Below are 25,133 nucleotides of genomic sequence, written 5' to 3'. Positions count from 1 at the left end.
CTTTTTGATTCATTTCTACCAATTAGTAACTGAATTATACACATCCGAAGGTAGATTTAAAAATATGAAAAGAATAGTATGTCACCTTTAAAGGGTACTGGGCTTCCCTGGTGGCTCAGAGGTTAAAGCGTCTGCCTATAATGCGGGAGACCTGGGTTCGATCCCTGGGTCGGGAAGATCCCCTGGAGAAGGAAATAGCAACCCACTCCAGTATTCTTGCCTGGAGAATCCCATGGACGGAGGAGCCTGTTGGGCTACAGTCCACATGGTCGCAAAGAGTCTGACACGACTGAGTGACTTCACTTTCACTCTAAAGGGTACTATATCAGTGAACCACTGGAAAAATTCCAGCAGGGTACATAAGACAGAAAAATTATAAACTATATATTCTGAATTCTTTCAAGCAATTAGTTCATGGAGTATAGGACTGCAAACAGTCCCTGCCAAAAGCACAGTCACTAAATAAAGATCATAGATAAGAAGCCCCCCCCCCCCCCAAAAAAAAAGAAAGAAGTAATCAGGCAGGAATTAGGGATATTCTGTCTTTTGGAATGCATACTGAACTTTGGAGTTAAAGGACAGACACTTTTCATTTCCTTTCTAGTCTATCTTCTTAATACACATCCCTATTATTTTGCAGACACTTAGCAAACCAAAACACACATTTATCAGCCTCCTTGTACTTTGCTGAAAATATCTCAAAACAATGCAACTAACATCTGGACAATAGTATATGAACAGAAGAAGTCAAAGCAGCATGCAACTAGTGTCCTTAAGAGAAATATGTGTCCTTTGTCTCTGTTACTATTGTAAAGAACGCATAGTCTGTTTTAAGTTATCTCATACGTGAAGAGGATATGAACTTGGGTGAACTCCAAGAGATAGTGAAGGACAGGGAGGTCCAGCATGCTGCAGTCCATGGGGTCACAAAGAGTTGGGCACAACTTGGCAACTGAACAACAACATACATGAAGAGAAAGAGAACAGTCTAAAGCTATAAAAGCAACAAAACAAACCAATGCCATAGAGCTATTATAACATCACTGAACTTTGCAAATTTTTACATGAAGCCACTCATTTTTCATGGAATCTAAGATGTCTTTAAGTATTGCTTTATGTGTCACTACAAAACATTTTAGAAGTGTTTCCAGGGCTTCCCTGGTAGTCCAGTTGTTAAGAGTTTGCCTGCAATGAGGAGACATCAGACTCTATCCCTGGTACGGGAGGATCCCACATGCCGCGGGGCAACTAAGCCCGCTGCCCACTACTGAGCCTGCACGCCAAAGCCCGTGTTCCGAGAGAAGCCACCACAACGAGAAGGTCATGCACCTCACTGCAACTAGAGAAAGCCTGTGCACAGCAATGAAGACCCAGAACAGCCAAAAATAAAAATAAACAAATATTTTTAAAAGAAGTGCTTCCAGTTAAACTCTGACCCATTAGTAAATATTTTCTTGATTCACCAAATGGAATTTTCAATTCAGTGGTAGTGTTTTACATACTACTGATTTCAAATTTCTGATAAATTCATATAAAATATCTCATTCAAATTCCTGCCTCAAATCAATATTCCTCATATTTAGATTTGCCATATGAACAAAATGCTCTGCGTTTGTTTTCATAGCTAAAGAGCTTTTAGGAGTAAAACAGTTTAGAACACTGTCCAATACCCTACCTTTAATTGGAAATCCTGCTACTGATTTTTTAATTAAAATACAATGTGTAATATGCATATATAAAGAACACAAACCTTAAACATATTGCATAATACATTTTTACAATGTAAAATACAGTGTCATCACAATTCAGATAAATATATATTGAAGAATACTGAAATCCACTGTGAACCCTACCAGTCGTTACTACAGACAATCACTACTCTTTTACCTTCATGAGCCAGGTTTGTCTGATACTGAATTTCATATAAATGTTAATAGTTTCAGTCTACTTTCAAAGACACAACCAGCAGTGGGAGTGGTGCTGTGGGCTGGCTCCTGGTCTTATTCCTGGCTGCAGCAATAGTAACGACCTCAGCACATTAGTGTCTTCAGAACCTACACTGAGTTTAGAGTCTAAAGTTACTGCTTAGGAGCAGCTGCACTCAGCCAGGCCAGTGGTTGGTGTCGAATTGTGGGGACTAGAGTCCATCACCTTCCCCTGCTTGTTCTTTCACTGAGGGGTGATGGTGACTTCCTTTAGTTATTCATCATCGGGAGCAATTTCATAGGCACCTTTTGCTCTTTGACCCTTCTTAACAATTGTGTTACCAACCCCACCCTACTCCCATTATCCTTTGAAAACTTCAAGTAATCTGTTTCCTGGACTGGTATACAAACTATTTTTCAATCATTGGTACAAAATTATTGGGTCATCCTTCATTTGTACATTAATCCAAATACCTCTTCTAAGATTCTACAGTCTTCTTCCCAATACTGTTTTCTCTTTACCAGAATTTTCTCCCTTCTTCATACTATGTGTATATATGTGTGTGTATGTATATATGTGTACATATATATGCTATATATTTTATAATATATATATAATAGTATATACCACATATACATATTTGTCTATATTAATTAAAAATGAATGGAAACACAACAATACGGTATAGATAAATAACTAGGTCTTCCACATAGAAAATATTTTAAAATACCTATTCTTTTTTATCTCCAGTATTAATCCCATATTTAATGTAACACTGGTCAGAGTCATAGCTCTGATCTGTGAGCATCCACTTAGTTTTATAACTAGGACCTGACATGAAGCACAAAATATTTTTATTTTCCTACACATTTCCTATGTAAAAATAGCAAAAATATTTTTAATCATGGAAAATGTTAATTTAGAATTGTGTAAGTATATATTTTATGTGTTTATGTAATTTCTAGAAATAAAGATAAAAATAAAATTTTGTTCTCTAATAGAAGGGTGTTCATATGTCCTGATTTGCCTTAACAGTCAAAAGAGTGCAACAGTTTGGGTAATATATCAAACTATCTCATAACATTTAATTATGAGGAAGTGATTACCACTCACAGTAAGTGCAAGTGGAAAGCAGCAGTACTCAGGATTCTAAATGGCAATATAGGGTGGCTAAACATCAAAACACAACCAATAAGGGTTAAATGAGGGTGGACTATATATGAACAGAATGTGTCTAAATCAAAGTGAAGAAGCAGTCAGTCCTAGGGAATGCTTAAATAATGGAATACACCTTCACAGGGGTTTCCCTGGCAGCTCAGATGGTAAAGAATCTGCCTGTAATGCAGGAGACCCCAGTTCCATTTCTGGGTCAGGAAAATCCCCTGGAGAAGGGATAGGCTATCCACACCAGTATTCTGGGGCTTCCCTGGTGGCTCAGGTGGCAAAGAATCCACCTGTAATGTGGGAGACCTGGGTTCAATCCCTGGGTTGGGAAGATCCCCTGGAGTAGGGCATGGCAGCCCACTCCAGTATTCTTGCCTGGAGAATCCCCATGGATAGAGGACACTGATGGGATACAGCCCATGGGTCACAAAGAGTTGGATATGACTGAGCAACTAAGCACAAGCACATGCACACACAGACAGGGATACTAACTTTGTTTAAGAGGAGTGAGTGAAGTCGCTCAGTCGTGTCCAACTCTTTGTGACCCTATGGACTGTAGCCTATCAGGCTCCTCCATCCATGGGATTTTCCAGGCAACAGTGCTGGAGTGCCATTTCCTTCTCCAGGGTTTTGCTTATATATTTCTAACATTTCTTGGTATGATTAGCATTCTGGTTAAGAAGAGCTATTCTTATTTTTGTAGATAATTTATTCTTTATTTTTCTCTCCAAACATCTCAGTTAAAATTATAAGCAGTTAAAGAAAACTAAATTAATAAGTTATTGATCATTTTAAAAGTTACAAAAAAATTATAAACTTAATATAAAAATCTTTTTTAGCCTTATGCTTGTCTGTAAGTAATTTCCCAATAGATTTATCATGCACAGTTATGGTGAATGGAAATTAAAGCTGTTGTAATAAAAAAAGTGAGTTTGTTTTTAATTATGCTGTGAGTGATGCCTTGAAGCATGTTTACTGGATATTTTATCTATTGTTTAATATTGTGTCCCATGAATTACTTATAAACTAGAGAGATCAATATCTTTGAAATTTCTGCAAATAATTTTATAATTCAGCTAGGAATTGCCTTATTCATTTGCCAACATTATTATATTCTATGAAAAGTAAATAGCAAAAATAATTTCCAGCTGCTATGCATATGGAATTCTTACTCTTCAACCATCTCAAATTGATTAGACTTACTGAATCACTTTCCTTAGATTTTATCATATGTGTTAGAAATGAATATCTAGTACAAAAATAAATAGGGTCCATCCTCCAGTCCTCCTAAATATTTAGTAAAAGTCTCATGAATCTATGAATAACAGAGGTATTTAGTGCCTAATTCCAAAATTTTATTTCCTCCAGTAAGCATTCCACATCAACAGACTAGTAGAAATCTCAGTGCTCTGACTGTGCAAAGTTATCAGTGATAATTGGTTTCATAAAGAAAACTACTTGCCAGGCATTAGCTGAATCAGACATTACTTTTGTTTATTGCGTTTTATGCAGGGAACCAAATACCAGGGGCTTAGGGTCATTTACTAAAATAGTGAATTTAAATCTAGATCAAACACAAGATTTACACATTTTTTTTTTTTAGATTTACACATTTTTAATGAAAAACTGAAAAAGATGTTACAAAAATTATTTGAAAACATTCCATCAGAATGTTTTAAATGGCATAAATGGGTAGAATAACACAAACAAATTTTGCAAAAATTCTTGAAGCAGTTTTAAACTACTGCAAGGAGATGAGCAAGGCAAATATCTCAAAGTTGAGGTCAAAGATGAGAGAAAGTAAGGTTGCTACCAATGAAATCTAAATCTACAATCATCCTCAATAAGTATTTGTCATTCCAGCCAAAAAGTGATACACTATATATCAATTAATATTATTTAAATGTGTTACAATATTTTTATTTGGGTACAAAAAATAGGAACCTAAAATATAGAACTCAGCCTGGCGAAAATAGATATATAATTTAGCTTCCAATATGCTGTAACCTGGAAGTTAAGGATTTGAAATGTGACTATACAATGTAGGATCATGACTCCAATCAGTCATTTATTAAAAATAAATCAGAACTTTTATTAAAATTAAGAGCTAAATAACTTGCTTTAAGGATGCACATTTACTTCAGATACTTGGACCTGAAATTATACTCTTCAAGACCTGTCAGGAAGAAGAAAATATATGAAACTTTCCTTACAAGTGTACTTAGTGTAAATGAAGCATAGAGGACCCTGTGAGACCCTCCTAAAAACCCCTCTGTTGCTCATTTCTTGTTTGTAGGGAAAAGAATCTTTGTTTTCCTAGGTCTTTCCAGAGCTTTAAAGAACAGGCACAGGCAGTTACTAATTAAGGTATAGAGTGAAGGCAGTAACAAAGGAAAAGCAAACAACAGTAGAGCAATAAAGCAAACCAAGTTCCTCCTCAAGAGATATACAGAACAACATACTTTCGAGTTCGTCTTTGGGAATCAAGGCCCCTGTCTGAACACCAGAGTCCTAGGACATCACCCTGCTACTTCACCACCAACCCGTCAGCACTTATCTCAAACCGTGCCTTTAAAAACTCTTCCCTGAAAACCACCACAAAGTTTGCTGAGCACAAGCTACCCTTACTCCTTGCTTTATGTTCCTTCATCACAACCCAGTGTCAGTAAATTGTCTTCACTCCCTAGCGGGCAGGTGGACCCAAACGCACTTAAATAACATAAATATAACCACTGGTTCTGAAAGTTGGCTTCATATATCTTTCTTTCATTATAGGCTAGCAGCATGGCACCGTTCTCTCCTATATCTTGTGAAGTGATAGTTTTTAGCTCTTTTTTTTTTTTTTTTAGTGGAGGGAAGAGTTGCCCCTTTCCTCCATCTTACTGTTCTTTTCACATCTGAAAGGACTTTCACAAGACTATCATTGTCCTATGTCAATTCTATTAGTGTTTATGCAAATACTACTTGTCTTGCCAATACTAGAGATCAGATTGAGGTAGACTGGTACTTATTTTCCCAAAATACCAGTGATTTTAATTAACAAAGTGTTTTCTCATGAAAGGGCTGTCCCTTTAAAAAAAGTTTAATTTTACTTCAGTCCTACAGACTTCACAATTTAGCAATTCATACCATTAATCAATGTTTCATATTGCTATTGATGTATATTTTGTCTTGGACTTTCTTCTCAATGAGCAACTCTTTTTAAGCTCTCCTAAATGAACAGGATTCTTTCGTTTTTTGGCAACAGTTTGCATGTAAATTGCTTTGACTTAATTTTCTTTCAGATAAGAACACCAATTCTCTTTTTACTGTTTAACCAGACAAATATTCTACAAATTTAATTCTTCAGATCTTGATTCTCTGATAACCTTTGAGTGGAAACTAAACTCTTAGCAGTCACTTTACTCGTATTTCATATTCTTGAACTCACATATTCAAAAAAAATTGATAATTTGGTTGTTGAGTCCTATTATTCATCTTTATTCACTATGTCTTGAAAATGTACACAAGTATTCTCAGACATATTTTTTAATAATGTGTCTTGGCTACCCTTTGTCCCAGGCTTTATCCCTAGGAAAAAATGATGAGATTCAAGTCAGTTGTCCTAGTGAGTAGCCAAACTCACCATAGACAAGAAATAAAGAAAAAGAAAATTTCATCTTTGCCTGTAAACAGAGGAAGGCAGCTGTCCTCCCACTTAAAGAAAGGGTCTGCTACTTACACCAAAATTTTGTAATTAAAGTATAATCTCTCAGACTTTCCTGGTATTCCAGTGCTTGGGAGTCTGCCTGCCAATGCAAGAGACATGGATTCGATCCCTGGTCCAGGAAGATCCCACATAACTCAGAATAACTAAGCTTGTGAGCTACAACTACTGAAGCCCATGCATCACAGAGCCCATGCTCTGCAACGAGAAGCCATGGAAGTGAGAAGCCCCAGCTCACCAAGACTAGAGAAAGTTCTCTCGCAGCAAAAAAGACTCAGCCCAGTCAAAAATAAGTAAAAATTTTTTTAAAACTTAAAAAATGTAAAATCTCTTTAGCAGCTTGATGGGCCCATAGTTGTCTCTGTTAGGTAGTTAGAATAGGAAAAAGGAGTCCAGAATGGTGGTGGCTAAAAGACAAGGAAGGGAAAAGCCCATGAAAATAGAACAAAGGAGGGTCCGAGGACCAGAGTGAGGACCTCAGGTAGAACAAATAGCACTCCTGGCTAGCCCAAACTACATAGGGCAGGCCCAGGGGAAGGAAAAAACACATAAAAAGAGGAGCCAAAGGGCCAGGGGGTCCCTCTCCCATGCACGTGCATGCTCTCTCTTTCTCTCTCTCTTCTCTTCTCTTCACGTCTTTTGGGTCAGCATGCCCTCATGCCTCAAGGATGTATTTTCATTTGTTTTCTAAATAAAACTGAACTGTAACATACAGCTGTAACACTGTCCGAGAGCTGTGACACACTGAGGGCTTTAATGTCCGTTGCTTCAAATTTTTGTTGTGATGAGACAGAACCAAGGAAATTACACACTCCCCTGGCATCTATGGTGCTGTGACTCAGATTTACCAGGCTGAAACAACCTCTGCACAGCCCCACAAGGAGGCCAACTCAGCTTACACTCCCTCGGTGGAAGTGGATGCAAAGAAAACCCAGCCCGGGGGAAGTGACAAGAAGCCCAAAATGCTGGAAACCAGGACAGCAAAAAACAAATTCAGCAGAAAGCGCACGTGACTCAGTCCAGAAGACCTCTGGTTAAGGTAGGAGGTCCTCACTTTAATGGCTGGAGGGACATATCCTAACAAAATCTTAACCCCTTTACAATCTTCCATTTCTTGTTTCCTTGAACCCCCCATGAACAGGCAAGCGGCAATGGGTGCAACTGAGGGACTCTGGAGAAGCTACTCCTCGGTATGTCCCAAAGGCACTATCTGCTGAGCCCCAGTAGCTATTACCCAAGCTGGTGGGGGTTCTTCTGTCCTTAATCTTCTTTGTGTCAAGGATCAGGCCAATGAAAACTGTGAGCACAAGTTAGGTATTTAGCAGATTTTCCAGGAGGCTATGAAGGGGATTCCTTGGCACATTTTTCCCACTACTTTTTCCTCCTGTTAGGTAGGTAGAATAGGGAAACAGAGTCCAAAATGGCGGGGGCTAAAAGACACCACTTTCACTTTACTTTCAAAAGACAAGGAAGGTCAAAGGAAGGTCCGAGGACCAGAGTGAAGACTTTAGGCAGAACAAACAGCACTCCTGGCTAAGCCCAATTTGCATAGGGCAGGCCCAGGTGGAGGAAAAACATATAAAAGGAGGAGACAAAGCACTTTCTCATGGACTCTCTCTCCAGCGTGCGTGCGCTCTTTCTCTTTCTCTCTCTCACTCTCTCCTGCTATCTTCTAAATAAAATAGAGCTGTAACACTGATTTGCCTAAGAGCTATAACATGATTTGTCCAAGACCCGAGAGCTGTGACATGCCGAGGGCTTTAATGTCCGTCGCTCCAAATCTTTGTTGTGACAAGACAAAGAACCGAGGAACATACACTCGTGTAACACTCCTGTCCTTCAATTCCTCTATTCCGGGACTTGAGCCTGGCCAAAGCCCATGATGCCGTGCTTCAGGACCTAATGAAGCTCAGGCTCTGATGTCTTATTGCAAAAATTCAGTGAGAGACACAGCGATAGGTAAGAGGTGGATTTGTTAGGATTCAGAGAGAAGCACACTCTGCAGGGTGTGGGCCATTGCAGAGGGCAAGGGCTTAGGCCATGGAGTATAGTCTGGCTAGGTTTTCAAGCTAGATGAATTCATATGCTAATGAGTGGGAGGATTATCACAACCATTGGGGAACCACCCACTCCTCCACCTTTTGACAGTATCTTGGAGCTGTCCTGCCACCTCTGAGTGTGTCATTTAGCTTACAGATTGGGGATTAAGGTTTACTTGAATTTGATTTGTCATCTTGGACCCAAATGATTTAATCTGTTTATGTTATGCCCTTGTGCTATGTCATTCTTTCAAAAGTTGTGCCCTTCCCCCTTCCCTGCTTCATAATCTTTTCCTGAGCCCTGTCCAGGCCCACAGTGTTGCCTCTACAATCTAATGAAGGAACAACCAGAAAATAGCTGACCCTTGGGAGGGAAATACTGTATAATAGCCAATCCCTTTAGATATTCAGGTCTTCATCTTCCATGTTTCCTACAACATGTGCAACATCATCATCTCTCAGTGAGCAAGCTAGGGCAGTTAAGAGGCACACAGTGCCTGCTAGAAGTCTATCTGTTGTCCTCTCTTCAAAGGCAATTGGGCTTCTAGGGATAATGTTTGCCACTTTGGGAGTTGGCACTGCAGGCCTTTTGGGGCCAAACCCTTACCACCGTTCTCCTAAGGTTACAAACATACCCTAGGATCAAATCTTCACTCCACTTTTATAGAACATCTGGTCTGTTGCCTCTTACCAATTTGTTCTTAAGCCAATTACTAACTCCTACAACCAGGACCCTGCCCCCTTGTAAGCAACATTGCTTCAGTCCACCTATTATTAAAATACTCTTGATACCCCTAACCAGAGAAGGCAATGGCACCTTACCCCAGTACTCTTGCCTGGAAAATCCCATAGATGGAGGAGCCTGGAAGGCTGCAGTCCATGGGGTCGCTAGGAGTTGGAAATGACTGAGCGACTTCACTTTCACTTTTCACTTTCATGCACTGGAGAAGGAAATGGCAACCCACTCCAGTGTTCTTGCCTGGAGAATCCCAGGGACGGGGAGCCTGGTGGGCTGCCATTTATGGGGTCGCACAGAGTTGGACACGACTGAAGTGACTTAGCATAATGCCCCTAACAGGGCCACATAATCCACTCCTTTGTCATTACTTCTGTTATTACCTAAAGTGGGTCTATGACAATGAACTGTTTACCACTGGAAACATCCTAAGCTGCTCTTATGGAGGAGGAGGGGAGGAAATCAGTGATTCACAATCCCTTAAAGCAGTAAGAGGATAAGGCTTATGACCACTTCACCAGGTTCCCAGTCTCAGGGAACAGTTTTGGATTGCTTTACATCATGATATCTATTCCCATCTGCAGTAAACAAACAGTCAATGAGTTAAAATTAAAACCCCTTAATCCTACCCAACACCGGTCATGCTGGAGACCTTGGGGATGCCCAACTCCAATCTGGGGGTCCCAGGAGGTCAACCTGCCTTGACCTGCCTAGGGATCTGGTCCTTGAAAGTTTGTTATGCCTCAACCTGCTTGGGGATCCACCAGTCCAGGGGTCCCAGGAGGTCGTCACGGCTTGACAAGCCCAGGGACCAAATTCTCAGGAGGCTGACCTGCCTCAACCTGCCCAGGGATTTGATCTCCAGGAGGCTGTCACAGTTCAGCCTGCCTGGGGATCTGCACCTTGACCCAGGTATACCTGGCTCTCAGGTTGCAATAGTGCTGGTAGGATAAGCTTCAGAAAGACTCACCCCTAAGGAAGTCTACCCATGGAAATAGAAGAAAGCCTATTACTTGTAGGACTGTGCCCAGTCTCAGCAACAACTCAGGAGCCCAATGAGAACCCCATTGCCTTTCTCAAAAAGCTAAAAGAGGCCCTCCAAAAGTTTATCGATCTGGACTTAGACTCTTACGAGGGACAGGTGATTTTAAAGGACAAATTCCTGTCCCAATGTGCAACAAATATCAGAATAAAGTTACAACAGTTACAGCAACAGGACTCTGCTGCCTCTTTAGATGAGATAGATGGTCCAGACAGACACCAATACCTTTCATAACAGAGAACAGGAGGAGGCCAAGGCCCAGGAGAGGGAGAAAAGGAAAGAGACAAGGCATGCCCAGATGCTGGCCGCCCTCCAGGGAAGCCCTATGGCAAACCCTGAGTCCTTGAAGGACAAGGCAAATGCCTAATTTGTAGACAGGCAGGGCATTGGGCCAAAGAGTATCCAAACCGTGACAAGTCTCCTAAAACGGATTGCTCTAAATGCCATCAACTGGACATTGGGCGGCATTCTGCCCTCAGGATCCAAGAGCCTCAAGGTCAAGCGCCAAGCCTTTCCTCACGATGGTTTAGCAGGACTGGAGCAGCCCGCTCCAGCCAGCCTGCCTGTCACAGGTAACCATCACGGGGCTGGAGCCAAGGGTGCAACTGGATGTGGCAGGTAGGTCCGAGAATTTCTTGCTTGACATGGGGGCTACCTACTCTGTCCTGACCTCCTACTCTGGAACCTTCTCCTCGCAAATCTATACCATTTGGGGTGTTACAGGAAAAACAATTACAAAAAGATTCACCTGAGCACTTTGTGGCTGGAATGGACAAATATTTTCCCACCAGTTTCTAGTGGTCCCCGACCGTCCTTCTCCCTTATTGGGAAGAAATCTTTCCCTGCCTTCGAAACCTTGCAGCTATTGAGTCCTGATAAAAGATGCCTTAAAACTCTCTTTTGAAGGCAAACTATTTTTACCAGCCACCAAGTGAAACAACTCCTAAATGGGAGAGGCCATTTATGGATATCTGATCAAAGAATCCTCATATATCAAGTAGTGCTGATGGAACATCCAGGCCTCACTATATCCCCTTGTGAGGTTCTCAACCCAGCCACCCTCCTGCCTACCTTGAGGGCTCTCTCCCCTTTCACTCTTGCCTAGAAAGCTTGGACCACTGGACAAAACCCCGAGAGGAATTGTCACAAGATCCTCTGACCAATCCTGAGGAAATCTGGTACACTGATGGAAGCAGCTTTGTCTTGGATGGAAAAAGAAGAGCCAGATATGCAGTAGTCTCCAATTTTGAGACCATAGAGGCTAAACATTTGTCACCAGGTACTTCAGCCCAATTAGCTGAGCTCATAGCCCTGACTTGAGCTTTAGAGCTGGGAAAAGGAAAAAGAGCAGCCATTTACACTGACTCCAAACATGCCTTTCTAGTGCTACATGCACATGCGGCTATTTGAAAAGAAAGAAGCCACTTGACCACCCGAGGGTCCCCAATCAAATATGGTGATTAAATCCTTAGACTCTTGGAGGCCGACCATCTGCCCTCTGAGGTTTCAGTCTCCCACTGTAAAGGACACCAAAAGGGGAGCATGGAATTGGCATCAAGGAATCAATCAGCTGATCAGGCAGCTAACGTGAATGTGAAGTTGCTCAGTCGTGTCCGACTCTTTGTGACCCCATGGACTGTAGCCTACCAGGCTCCTCTGTCCATGGGATTTTCCAGGCAATAGTACTGGAGTGGATTGCCATTTCCTTCTCCAAGGGATATTCCCAACCCAGGGATTGAATCCGGGTCTAGAGTTGACTCATTGGAAAAGACTCTGATGCTGGGAGGGATTGGGGGCAGGAGGAGAAGGGGACGACAGAGGATGAGATGGCTGGATGGCATCACTGACTCGATGGACGTGAGTCTGAGTGAACTCCAGGAGTTGGTGATGGACAGGGAGGCCTGGCGTGCTGCAATTCATGGGGTTGCAAAGAGTTGGACACGACTGAGTGACTGAACTAAACTGAACTGAACTCCCGCATTGTAGACAGACGCTTTACCGTCTGAGCTACCAGGGAAGTCTTAGCTGATCAGGCAGCTAAGACCAGCATTATAGAACAATGACCCAACAGGGGTTGCCACCTTAGTTCCACAGACCAATTTGTCAGAAACTCCTTCATATACTGAAGGTGAGACTCTTAAAGCTAAGAGTGAGGGCTTTCAAGAAGATCATATGGGGTGGTTCCAAAAGGAGGGACTCCTTTTTCTGCCTGGGAACCTCCAAGGGAAGTTGGTTAACTCCTTACATGCCACCACTCATTTTGGGGAAAGAGCTCTCCAAAGATTACTAGAAAGGTCCTTCAGAGGAACAGGCCTCCAAATGACTATAAGGCAAGTGGTCTCCTCTTGTCTCACTTGCCAGTTAAAAAACCCCCAAGGAGCTTGAAGACCCCAGCTGGCCCAGCCCGGCCAACAATGTGGGACCTACCCAGGAGAAGACTGGCAGATGGACTTCACCCAGATGCCAGTTTCTCAAGGGTATAAATACCTATTAGTCATGATAGATACACTCACAGGATGGATTGAAGGCTTTCCCACCTAGACTGAGAAGGCTATGGAGGTGGTAAGAAAAAAAAAAAAATTGCTCCATGAAATCATTATGAGATTTGGTCTTCCCAGGTCATTACAAAGTGACAATGGGACATCATTTACTTCTAAGGTCACCCAAGGGGTCTCTAAAGCATTGGGCATTACTTATTATCTCCATTATGGCTAGAGGCCTCAGTCTTCAGGAAAAGTAGAAAGAGCCAACCAATTCTTAAAATCAGCGATAAAAAAGATAACCCAGGAGACCTCCCTGGGATGGAAGGAGGCTTTACCAATAGCTTTCCTCCATACCCATATTGCAGAGAAGGCAATGGCACCCCACTCCAGTACTCTTGTGTGGAAAATCCCATGGATGGAGGAGCCTGGTAGGCTGCAGTCCAGGGGTCGCTAAGAGTCAGACCCGACTGAAGCAACTTAGCAGCAGCACACCCATATTCCTCCTCAGGAACAGGTTGGTCTTAGTTCTTAGGCTATACTGGAGACCTTTTGTTTATGTCAATGACCTCTTCCTAGATCCAGAGTCCCAGACCCTCCGGTCTTATACCATGGCCACTGGGAAATTCTAACAGGATATATGCACTTGTGAAGTGTGAACCAGGACCCAAAACCTTCTAAGGAGTCACCACTAGATGCTCCAGGGACTCAAGTCCTAATTAAAATCTTGAAAGATGGGTCCCCAAAGGCTGAACTCCAGCCCACATGGAAGGGCCCTTACCCTGTAATACTTTCTACTCTCATAGAAGTCAAGGTACCAGGACATGACTCCTGGATTAACTACTCATGAGTCAAGCCATGGAAGAAAACAGAAGAGGGCACTCAATATACCTGTCAACAAGCTACAACACACAGTGCTAGCTCAACAAGGATATATAAAACTTCAGCTGACCTCGGAAAATATCACTCACCCCAGATGGACACCACTATAAGGATTCTGAGGCCTGAGACTAACTAGCAAGCGGGGGGAGGCCCAATAACCCTCGCCATCCCAGTTCAGCAGGAAGTAGCCAGAAAGAGCTCAAAAGCCCTATTCCCAAAGAACTGGGCCTCCCATCTCTTGAGGAAGTAATGTTAGGTAGTTAGGATAGGGAAAAGGAGTCCAGAACGGTGGTGGCTACAAGACAAGGAAGGGAAAAGCCCACAAAAATAGAACAAAGGAAGGTCTGAGGACCAGAGTGAGGACCACAGGTAGAACAAACAGCACTCCTGGCTAGCCCAAGTTACATAGGGCAGGCCCAGGGGGAGGAAAAACACATAAAAAGAGGAGCCAAAGGGCCAGGCGTCTCTTTCCCGTGCACGTGCTCTCTCTCTCTCTTCTCTTCACGTCTTTTGGGTCAGCATGCCCTCATGCCTCAGGGATGTATTTTCCTTTATTTTGTAAATAAAACTGAGCTGTAACACGGAGCTGTAACACTGTCCACGAGCTGTGAAGCACCGAGGGCTTTAATGCCCGTTGCTTCAAATTTTTGTTGTGATGAGACAGAACTGAGGAAATCACACACTCCCCTGACATCCCCAAATTCTGGAGTTTCTACTTTTGATGTGTGAATACACAGGGAGATAAAGCTATGGATTCCCTAATAGCCTATGTTTTAGTATGGGGACCTAGTAATTGAAGCTTTAGTAACCTTAAGAATAACTGTAACAATCTGACCCTCTTAAAAAGATAAGGGAAGTTCCAGTGCTTTCAGATTAGATCAATTAACTAGACAAATGGCTATAGACTTAATTCTCATGATTCTCATGGTATGTGTGGTATTCCAAGAAGCTAGGTATTTTGGCAGGAATGTGGAGAAACCCAGGGAAGTTTGATTTTTCCATACTGTTGTTTGTATAGCATAGTACCAGGTATAATGGGAAATTAACATAGTCATATTTTTAAAATATTTTTATCTTAATATTATGACTTTGAAAGACCTTTTAAAAGTTGCAAAATAACGAAAGTATAAAAAGCCTATGATTTGCACAGTAAATCATATTTGTGGTTTAAATTTCATCCCAAGACTGGGATTATGGCTGAGAAAGGATACTAAGTATCTTTATAAAGCATGTGAGTTTTTATAGGGAAAATAAGAAAATGTTTTATTAGATCTAAGCAGAAAGGCTGATGTTATAACATTTATCACAACAGTAATTACCTGCATTCAGTACCACGTGGACATAGAGATCTGAACCCCAAACAGAATGAAAGCCAACCCATACCACATGACAAATTTAAAAAGTAACCTGGAGAAGTAGCAGGTGATACAGTTTATTATTTCAACACAAAAACAATCACTTCTTCTCAGATATCAAAACGTCTTATTTTTCAAGCAAGAGGGACTGTTAAGTTGAGAAGAGCTTTGCCTAGTAGATAATGTCTTTCTTGCCCACAAAGTTAGTTCTTGTTTTCCTCTTAGTCCTCAGCAAGCACTGAATTCATTACCAGTGTTGTGAATTATGAATCTCAAGTGAATTTTTTTGTGTATTGTTCACTTATAAGAAATAAGTCAAAATGTATGCCAGTAAATTTCCATATGCTAGCAAAACCAAGATTTTAATTAAATGGTCATAAGGTATGGTCTTTTACATATTTATATCTGTATCTGTGGTTATCTGTCATCTATCATCTATCTACCTGTTTGATTGCTTATATGCATCTCTACCTGTTATCTCATGACTGAATAATGTAAAACCATTGTTTGCAATTGGTGTCAACAAGATACTCCATCAAACCTCTTAATAACCAAAGGCAGGGGAAAATCATTTTACTTATTAATAAATATTTTATGGGATGAAAAAAAAAAAGTTGCAAAATATTTATTCTGCATGTCTTTAATAACATTTTTTTTCCAAAATAGAGTATCTCACTTTGAGTTTTCACTGGAAACTGCACTTTGACACTAATAACTGTTTTCTACAAACCCTTCTCTGGGTAGCTTGATTAATGTGCACATTTGGAAATTTGTATAAACTCATGAAATAACTATATTTTTATTTATATGTAATTATCTGATTATCTAGATTCATGTGACTTGTTTACCTAATAAGTATTTGTTAATATTTTGATATTCTGCCAAAGCACTTTACATATACATAAAGTATGTTAAAAATAAAAGCAAAAACTGTAATCATCTGCCTCCAAGACAGTAAACCGACTTAATATCAGTTTCTTATTTCTTCCAAAAACGTGACCTTCAAACAGATAATCTGAAATTTCCTGATCATCACTAAAAAGGTAATCTGCATAATAACACTCATATAGCTCCTCCCCCCACTCCTCAAAAGAGGATGACCTGACCTGAAACAATTTTTTTCTTTGGTTAAAAACTTCCTTGTCCCACCTTCCTTCTGCCTGTAAAAACCTTTCATTTTGGATAACTCTTTAGAGAATCCTTCTATTTACTAGAAGGGATGCTGCCAGATTCATGAATCATTGAATAAAGCTAGCTAGATCTCTAAGTTTACTCAGTCGAATTTTTTTTTTTTTAAACAGGGAGCTTAGTAAATAACTACAAGAATTCAACTAAAGACACTGCCAATGCCAACTCTTACTGTGAAAAATAAAACCTGACAAATCATATAAAGGTAGATGAATTATTACTCAGACATCCACTTATGGTTTGGGTATATAGTTTGACAGGCCATGTGAAAAAATGCCTTCAAGGGTCTTCACATTGTTATTTTTCTAAAAGCTATTTTTAAAAACATCAACATCCTTTTAAAGTCACTCATCCATAGATTGGCAAGAATGTCTGTTGATGTTTGTAAGCAAAATTGTAATATTTTAAGGTTGATTTGATTTAGTTACTCTTAGACATCTAATATTTGGCAGCAATGTTTGAAAATTAACAAACACCCTCCCTCATATTTACAGGGTTTCACATCTCAACTTTTTAACTTGCTTATTTGTTTTTAATAAGCAATTAATTAAATTTTAATTAGTATTTCCAAAATGTATTCTTTGCAAAAATTTAAACTGAACCAAAAAATAAAAAGTCAACTTCTTGTTAATAGGAGAAAATACACATATAATATCTACCATGATAACTTAAAACTGTGCTGCTGCCTCAGTGTTCTGAATGTAATTTTTATTAAACCTGACCTCTAGAACTCAGGTAAATTTGTGTATGTTAAAAACACAGGAACAGATAAAAGATATTTGCTATTCAATGAATCAAATGCCTGTGAATTAGCATCCATTCAGGTGCTAGGAAGATTGTTAGGTTGATGAGAAAATGTAGCAAGTACTAGCACAATGGTTGATATCTTGTTAATTTAATTCACTTCCTCAGTGATTGACAGTCTAACATCTAAACTGTTAAAATTAAATACAATAAGATCTTTCATAGAGTTGAGGAACTGATTTAAAAATAGTATTCTTTAGGAATTTCTATATTTGTTTCGTAAAGAAAAAAAAAATCCTTATTTAAGTTCTACTGCACTTGTTCTACAAAAGAAATGGAGAAAAAAGATCAGAAAACACAAAGTTATATTAAAAGATTTTTTTTTTATGTTTTACTACCTAAAACAATATTCAAGCTGATAAATCCATGCTTTTCCTATCATGACTTATTTTTTATTTGATTACTTTCTAAAGCCTTATGAGATATCTTACCTAGCAATTCGTCTTTAACAAGTGTAGATGCCTTTCCATTTATTGCAATTCCAATTTTTCTGCAGTACTGGAGATCCACATATAGATTAAAGCATACATAAATAATTTTGAGAATATATGAGATTTTATATATGCTTCAGCCATTGATGATTATTTCGATTTCAAAAGACAAATATTTATCAATCCTTTATTTATTCAAAGTGAAAATAATGTTCTTGAGGATGCAAAGTAAGCTTTGTAACTCATTTCCATCAAGGCATTTATAATCCAATTGAAAGGTAAATATAAATGCAATGAAGTTTCTCTATTCACTAACTGCAGAAATTAGACTACAGAATATTACCAGCAAAGGAACTAAGAAGGAAGGAAAGAAGGAAGGAAGGGAGGGTAGCTGAGCCGGACCCTATGGGCTCCTGGGCACTGAAATCTTTCTGTGTCCTTCATTTCTTATATATAAGGAATAGGCTTCAGCCTCCATGATCTTCTCTCAGTTGGAAAGTGCAGGTTCAAACAGTTCCTAATCAGGGAAGGGAGGGGATACAGAGACAGAGAGAACAGTCAAAAAACAACATCACAGCTTTGGGACAGGGTCCTGATTCCCCCACAAGGGATACACATAAAAACATCCTCGAGCTCTTCTGCAAAACTAAAATCCCTCAAAAAAGGTGTTAACTACTTTAAAGCACTCTTCATTCCAGAGAGAAGGTCACAGTTTGATAACCTTTAGAACCACAGAAACTCATCAGGACACCACCTGAGGCCAGAATAAAACAGTGCAGACCCTGCACACACCCCGATCCTTATCAGCAACCTCATCCTTGAATCACTACTCTAAGACTCCTCACCAAATCCTCCTGTGTGGGAAATAGTTTTGGGAGCATGAACCAGCTGTGTTCTACTTCACCTGGCAAAACAATAAACCTATTCTTTTCTACTTTACCCAAAACTCCATGTCTGAGACTTGATTCAGCACCAGTACAAAGAGGCTGAGTTTTTGTCATCAGAAGATAGAAGAAAGGAAAGAAGGAAGCGTAGAGGAGCAAAATTGGCCACCCTAAAATATCTCCCTCTGGCATATTAATTATTTTAAGCTGATTGTTTTCCAAGAAACAGTAGACATGGGAGAAACTCTGAAAACCAAATAGGAGCTATCATTTTGTAAACAAAAGGATACATTGTTACATTGGTAACAATGTCTTCCCTTGCTGTACCTAAAAGAGGAAGATGACCAAATCTTTAGACACTCATCACTGGATAAAGCCATGACTTAAATCATATGGGTATCCTTGTTTACTATGCTTTTCCTGGTAACCATCCATAAGTAACTCTCCCCATCCTCAAACTCCGTTTTGCTTTTAGCTGAGGATGGTATTTAAGGTGAAGACTTTGGACATTTTGGCGGGTTACTCAGTTTTCCTGGGTCTCGTCCATATACACCCATTACTAAACTTTTGTTTGCTTCTTTCCTGGTAATTTATTTCTTGTCAATTTAATTATTGACCAGGCCAGAAGAACCTAGCAGGGTAAAGGAAAAGCTCTCTCTCCAGGATAGTAGGAAGGAAGGGACAGGAGTGCATGAGAGAGGTGAGGAAGGGAGAATGAAAAGAGAAGAAATAACCAAAAAAAGCAATATTGAGAAGTGGTGAGTGATTAAACCTACCATTATATTTAATGATATTGTGCTTCCTTGGAAAAGAAAAACTAGATGAATGCCATGAATGAAAAAAGAGAATGACAAAAGAAAAGAAAAAGTAAAACAAAATAAAACCATGAATAATAGTGGAAGTAGTACAAATATGCATAAAAGCCACTTTAATTGAAGACAACTTCAAGTTGTCTAAGTTCTCCCTAATTCTCCAAGCCAGGATTCAGCAATATGTGAACCGTGAACTTCCTGATGTTCAAGCTGGTTTTAGAAAAGGTAGAGGAACCAGAGATCAAATTGCCAATATCCGCTGGATCACAGAAAAAGCAAGAGAGTTCCAGAAAAACATCTATTTCTGTTTTATTGACTATGCCAAAGCCTTTGACTGTGTGGATCACAATAAACTGTGGACAATTCTGAAAGAGATGGGAATACCAGACCCACCTGACCTGCCTCTTGAGAAATTTGTATGCAGGTTAGGAAGCAACAGTTAGAGCTGGACATGGAACAACAGACTTGTTCCAAATAGGAAAAGGAGTTCATCAAGGCTGTACATTGTCACCCTGTTTATTTAACTTATATGCAGAGTACATCATGAGAAACGCTGGACTGGAAGAAACACAAGCTGGAATCAAGATTGCTGGGAGAAATATCAATAACCTCAGATATGCAGATGACACCACCCTTATGGCAGAAAGTGAAGAGGAACTCAAAAGCCTCTTGATGAAAGTGAAAGTGGAGAGTGAAAAAGTTGGCTTAAAGCTCAACATTCAGAAAACGAAGATCATGGCATCCGGTCCCACCACTTCACGGGAAATAGATGGGGAAACAGTGGAAACAGTGTCAGACTTTATTTTTCTGGGCTCCAAAATCACTGCAGATGGTGACTGCAGCCATGAAATTAAAAGACGCTTACTGCTTGGAAGGAAGGTTATGACCAACCTAGATAGCATATTCAAAAGCAGAGACATTACTTTGCCAACAAAGGTTCATCTAGTCAAGGCTATGGTTTTTCCTGTGGTCATGTATGGATGTGAGAGTTGGACTGTGAAGAAGGCTGAGTGCTGAAGAATTGATGCTTTTGAACTGTGGTGTTGGAGAAGACTCTTGAGAGTCCCTTGGACTGCAAGGAGATCCAACCAGTCTATTCTGAAGGAGATCAGCCCTGCGATTTCTTTGGAAGGAATGATGCTAAAGCTGAAACTCCAGAACTTTGGCCACCTCATACGAAGAGTTGACTCATTGGAAAAGACTCTGATGCTGGGAGGGATTGGGGGCAGGAGGAGAAGGGGACGACAGAGGATGAGATGGCTGGATGGCATCACTGACTCAATGGACATGAGTCTCAGTGAAATCCGGGAGTTGGAGATGGACAGGGAAGCCTGATGTGCTTCGATTCATGGATTCACAAAGAGTCGGACAGGACTGAGTAACTGATTTGATTTGAATCAGGTATGAATCTGTGTGTGTGTGTTGTGTATGCTGCTGCTGCTGCTGCTGCTGCTGCTGCTGCTGCTAAGTCACTTCAGTCGTGTCTGACTCTGTGCGACCCCACAGACGGCAGCTCATCAGGCTCCCCCGTCCCTGGGATTCTCCAGACAAGAACACTGGAGTGGGTTGCCATTTCCTTCTCCAATGCATGAAAGTGAAAAGTGAAAGTGAAGTCGCTCAGTCGTGTCCGACCCTCAGCAACCCCATGGACTGCAGCCTACCAGGCTCCTCTTTCCATGGGATTTTTCCAGGCAAGAGTACTAGAGTGGGTTGCCATTGCCTTCTCCATGTGTGTGTATAGATACAGTGAATTTGTGTACATGTGTATATAAATACACACCTTACATTATGTATGTTTATATTTTAAATCTCTCTATATATCTCACATATATATACATATATATATATATAATTATATATATAACATATATAACTATCCAAAAGTATAAAATTAGATAACAATAACAGAGAAAGAAAATAACCTTTATTTATATGCAAAGAAGAGAAAATTTATTGAGTGTTGAATACATTTTCCATGGAATTGCAATTGTTGAGAAAGGCCTCACTTTACACATAAAAGGAAGAAAGACAACTTGAAATCCTTTGCAGTGTAAATGCCTAGAAATACTGAATAAAATACAGTGATATCCCCCAAAATGCATAGTAGAGTTAAATAATTATAACACAGACATGGGAATACCCTAAAGAAGAGAGATTTTAGTCTTCTGGGTAGGCATAAATAGAAGAGAGAAAATGGAAGAGAATGGATTTTAAGACAGGAAGACCCTCAATACTATAGTTGGGTGGGATGTCAGATAAATTATTTACTTGGGAATAAGGTTAAAATCATCTATTTCTACTTTATTGATTACACCAGTGCCTTTGACTGTGTGGATAACAACAAACTGTGGAAAATTCTTCAACAGATAGGAATATCAAACCACCTTGCCTGCCTCCTGAGAAATCTGTATGCAGGTCAAGAAGCAACATTAGAACTGACATGGAACAACAGACTGGTTCCAAACTGGAAAAGGAGTACATCAACAATGTATATTGTCACCCTACTTATTTAACTTATATGCAGAACACATCATGCAAAATGCCAGGCTGGATGAAGCACAAGCTGGAATCAAGACTGCTGGGAGAAATATCAATAACCTCAGTTTTGCAGATGACACCACCCTTGTGGCAGAAAGTGAAGAAGAACTAAAGAGCCTCTTGATGAAAGTGAAAGAGGAGAGTGAAAAGGTTGGCTTAAAGCTCAACATTCAGAAAACTAAGATCATGGCATCCAGTTCCATCACTTCATGGCAAATAGATGGGAAACAATGGAAACAGTGAGAGACTTTATCTTTTTGGGCTCCAAAAATCAGTGCAGATTGTGACTGCAGCCATGAAATTAAAAGTCGCTTGTTCCTTGGAAGAAAAGCTATGACCAACCTAGACAGCATATTGAAAAGAAGAGATATTATTTTGCCAACAAAGGTCCGTCTAGTCAAGGCTATGGTTTTTCCTGTGGTCATGCATGGATGTGAAAGTTGGGCTGTGAAGAAAGCTGAGCACCAAAGAATTGATGCTTTTGAACTGTGGTGTTGGAGAAGACTCTTGAGAGTCCCTTGGACTGCAAGGAGATCCAACCAGTCCATTCTGAAGGAGATCAGTCCTGGGTGTTCTTTGGAAGGAATGATGCTAAAGCTGAAACTCCAGTACTTTGGCCACCTCAAGTGAAGAGTTGACTCATTGGAAAAGACTCTGATGCTGGGAGGGATTGGGGGCAGAAGGAGAAGGGAACGACAGAGGATGAGATGGCTGGATGGCATCACCAACTTGATGGATGTGAGTCTGAATGAACTCTGGGAGTTGGTGATGGACAGGGAGGCCTGGAGTGCTGCAATTCTTGGGGTCACAAAGAGTTAGATACAACTGAGCGACTGAACTGAACTGAACATAGATAGCAATAAAAGTTAACACACAGAAGGTTTATCTTTTCTTATGGGAAAAAAAAAAAAAAAAGCAGGTGAATATGATCGACACCGGGGAGAAAAGCAGCAGCACAGTGACATTGAAAATTTGAGTTACCTGCAGTGACATTATTAGCAAGTCCTTAGAATCAGGTGTCACAAAAGGTTGCATGATGTCTATAGCATCTTAAGGCATGATAGTCACATTCTAGGCAATTAAAAGAGGTAAGGCTGAAGCAGCAAAGGCCAGAGGATCGATGACATACAAATCAAGCATGTACTGCTTTAAAGACTTTCCTGGAAACCTTGCCTGTGAGATCCACTTATATGTCATCTGGATTAATTGTCACACCAGGAAGCATTGATATTTTAGCTTACCAGATGAAAAAATGTAGGCAAGAGAAAACTTTTATGAATTGCTTTTGCACAGCCTATCACATAGCCTATTAAAAGTGTCTATCAGGGGAGGGAGGGACAAATTTAGAGTATCATTGACATATATACACGACCTTGTGTAAGACAGAGAGCTAGTGGGAAACTGCTTGTAAGTTCAGAAACCTTAGCTCAGTACTTTGTGATGACCTAGAGAGGTGGGATGGAGTGGAGTGGTAGGAGGGAGGCTCAAGAGGGAGGGGATATAGCTATACATATAGCTGATTCGGTTGCATTTGTGGTAAAAAAAAAAAAAAAAAAAAAAAAACTTTCTAATGCAGGAGACATAAGAGACACATGTTTGATCCCTGGGTCAGAAAGATCCCTTGGAGGAGGAAATGGCAACCCACTCCAGTATTCTGCCTGGAGAATGCCATGGACAAGGGAGCCTGGCAGGGGGCTCCATGGGGTCATGAAGAGTTGGATGTGAATGAAGTGACTTAACACAGCACTTAGCACACCATTTTGCTGTATAGTAAAAATGTAAGAGCACAACATGGTAAAATAATCATACTCCAGTTAAAAATGTCTGCCAAGATATTTATTTGTTTTAATATATCAAAATTTTCACATAAAGTGGCTAATTATTATTTTTTTTTACATTTTAGGTTAAAAAAAAAAGTGTGTGTGTGTAAAAGCAACCAATTTCTCCTGACCACACTTTATGAAAACTTTTTCTAGTATGTATGTCCCCTCTGAAGGCAGCATTCACACCTAAGAAATATTAATAATAACAATAATAGCTGTGATCTATTTAGTTTTCCTATATAGTGATTTAACCTGTGTCTCTAGAGTCAATATTAATATTTTTACTTTTTAAATAATGCAACTACAGATGAGAGAGGTTCACAAATTTGCTCTTACTTTACACAGCTAATCAGCAACACAGCCGAAATTTGATTCTGTATTTATGAAATTCCACAGCTCCCATTCTTAACCCTCTATTGCAAAATGTGAAATCTGACCAAAGAGATGCAACATCTGTGGCTGATGCAATCAAAGAAAACACCTGAGAAAATGGGCAAGCTACGGAAATGTTTCCCAAGGGGAATGGTGCTAAGCCTATAAGAAGCAAATATCACCAAGCAAGTGCAAATATTACCAAACAACTCTTTTAACAAATATCCAAGGTAATGTATACCCATTTCATGAAAAATATGTGCATGGTATTTGCCAAAAGAAAACTAAATAGATAAGCCTTATGTATTCTGCAAGTGCAATCTTCATGGGGGAAAGATTTTCCCCTGCTAATATGCTTTTTTAAATACTTGATTAAACATAGTTAAAAACATTTGTTTGCCTATAGCTGTTTATATGCTAGCGTTCTTTCTGGATCTCCAAGAGGAAGCTAAAGTAAAAAGCTTCCCAAAGTCATTTACATGTGAATATCAATTTCTACCTTGATTCTATCTCAAGAAACATGTCCCCAAGAACTACAATATGGAGAATGGTCCTAGGAGATCATTAACAACCTGTTCTTGAATCTTCAACAGCTATTCCTGGGTAATAATATTTTACAAATTATTAAAAGACTTGAATAAGTGGTGCTTTAAATATACATAGGCAGAATCCTTTCTAGGAGCAAAAAATAAACACTTGGAGAGATTGAACTGAGGACTATGATCACAACTTTAAGCTGCTTCTCTGAATTTACCAGTGAGCAATTTACCATAGAAATAAACTATTCTACTATTAACTTGATTCCCATAGCCTTGAATTTCCTTCAATATGTTTGTGGATTCTGATAAGTAAGACACTAATTCTATATATAGGTTTATATAGCATTAGTTCTGGGGCTTCTAAAGTAATAAATGTGACTTATTGTCACCGATAGAATTCAAAAGCCCAAAG

Source organism: Bos indicus, chromosome 17 (genome assembly GCF_029378745.1).
Source record: "Bos indicus isolate NIAB-ARS_2022 breed Sahiwal x Tharparkar chromosome 17, NIAB-ARS_B.indTharparkar_mat_pri_1.0, whole genome shotgun sequence".
Lineage (NCBI taxonomy): Eukaryota > Metazoa > Chordata > Mammalia > Artiodactyla > Bovidae > Bos > Bos indicus.
This window is presented reverse-complemented; position numbering follows the sequence as displayed.